The sequence below is a fragment of the Frankliniella occidentalis genome, unplaced genomic scaffold (assembly GCF_000697945.3).
Source record: "Frankliniella occidentalis isolate FOCC.00 unplaced genomic scaffold, Focc_3.1 Scaffold5520, whole genome shotgun sequence".
In the NCBI taxonomy this organism is placed as follows: domain Eukaryota; kingdom Metazoa; phylum Arthropoda; class Insecta; order Thysanoptera; family Thripidae; genus Frankliniella; species Frankliniella occidentalis.
This window is the reverse complement of record NW_026272560.1, coordinates 1-1,916: the sequence shown is the minus strand read 5'-3', so window position 1 is coordinate 1,916 and position 1,916 is coordinate 1. Positions and strand designations below refer to the sequence as shown.

General features: G+C 55.6%; 1 long non-coding RNA gene across 1 annotated transcript; it reads right to left on the bottom strand.

The window, feature by feature from the left end:
• Positions 1 to 457: 457 nt before the first annotated feature.
• On the bottom strand, positions 458 to 1,883 carry LOC127752242 (uncharacterized). Its single transcript, XR_008012311.1, has 3 exons — positions 1,340 to 1,883; positions 906 to 1,004; positions 458 to 613 (listed from the first exon to the last, which is right to left on the bottom strand). It is a non-coding gene; the product is annotated as an uncharacterized LOC127752242 (long non-coding RNA).
• Between the last annotated feature and the right edge of the window lie 33 nt (positions 1,884 to 1,916).

Below are 1,916 nucleotides of genomic sequence, written 5' to 3'. Positions count from 1 at the left end.
GATAGATAGATAGATAGATAGATAGATAGATAGATAGATAGATAGATAGATAGATAGATAGATAGATAGATAGATAGATAGATAGATAGATAGATAGTCGACTCGGTGACGATCGCTCGGGGACACGTGCCCTCCTCGGTGACGGCTGATTGAGGGGATGACAGTCGACCTGAATATCCACTCTCTAACCTTTCGTCGTGTGGACAGGCGGTCTGTCCCGCTTTCAACAGCCCTCGTGCACTCTCCCCTTCCCCTCCCCCTCCTCCCGCTTAGGGATCGGCCAGAAAGAACGTGGGTTTTCCTCGGATTCATTCGGCAAATGACGGCGGGGAGCTCGGCGCCTGCGAGAATCGGGGTAGGCCAACCCGCAGTACATGCATGCCTCGCAGGCGCGGTGTGGCCTACCTACCAGGCGTTATGAGAGCTCGCAAGGGCTCAACTCGAAAGTGGTTCGCACTTTCTGGGTGATACCTTACCTCCACGACGAGCTTCTTGAGCAGCGCGGGGCCGGCGTAGAAGGCGCCAAACAATGCGGCGAGCCCCAGGGCCAGCCCCGTGCCGGCCAGGCAGAAACCCCTCTTGGTGCGCATCGCTGGTCCCGTGGCTCCTGAAACTACCGCTTACATGACTGTCAAGAAACTTCCCCAAGTAAACTCAGATTAATTAAGTAATTGGTCTAATTGTGGCACAGTGACATCACTGACGGTTAGTCACCTTGACATATTTCAGACTGTGGAATTTGATGTAAGTTTGATATGCATTTGATGCGATTTGATGTGATATTGACTCTCTTGGGTCACTAGTACGTCAATTTAATGTCAAAATTACATCTAATTCCACAACCCGAAGTACTCTCCTCTCGCGCCAGGGAGGAGAGGGCCACCGGCCATCCCCTGCCGGAGTACCTTTAGATCGTTATCCCCGTTCGACCCCTAAAACGGCTCATGCAGAGCGGCCCTGCTGCTGTTGCATATGGCGTGCTCGTGATCCGGCAACCTTACTGACTGCAACAAGAAACACGATTAAATTTCATGGGTAGTGTAAATAATCTTACTGGCCATTATTTTTATGAGAAAAAAATATTTTGCGCAATTATTTTATATGCCAAAATGGTACTGACAATCATTGTGCATGCCAAAATATGGTCAATCTTAAAGGATGCCAAATTTTAGACCGGTTTAATGCCCACTATCGATCGGCTTGCTTCCAAAAATCTGCCATATCGCTTTCATTTTAAAACGTTCCTAGGTTTTACAGTAAACGTGATCGGGTTTCAACAGCCGGGCTGCCGTGCTGCTTGTTGGGGAATCGAACCCGCGGCCGTGACTTTGATGCTCACTCTATGAATGGTGCCGCTGGTGGTCCGGCGGCGTCCGGATGACACCGGAACAGTGGCGTGTGGTGGCCGTGTGTGTGTGTTGTGTGGGCGCTGCTGCCGCTGCTGCCGAGAGGAAGGTCGCGCCGGGAGCGCTGGGACGAAGGACGCCTCGCAGGATGACAGCGGGGATTATCCAGAGCGTCACTCCGGCCGAGACCGAAGGGGTTCGCTACTAGCCTGCTTGGTTGACTTTCTTCCAACCGATGACGGTCCCGCGGCTGGACCGGCGCGCTCCGACTGTGTGGTCACGGTCACCGGCGCATCGCCGACCCCGCGGTGGCGGCCAGGACCGCTCCAGTCAACAGGTGTCCAGTCGGCATGAGGGGCGCGCGCCCAGCCTCCTGAAGACGGGGGCCCGCAGTGTGGGACGTGGACGTGGCGGGCACCGCGACGGGCCAGCGGAGGCGCGCGGAGCGGAGCTGGGCTGCCGACGGTGCGGACCGCGACGGACTCGCCACCAGGTTGCCGATACAAGGACTCGTGGACTCGGCGGCTTTCGTCGGCCGTGTGGTGGCGTTCCACTAACGCCCCCCCCCCC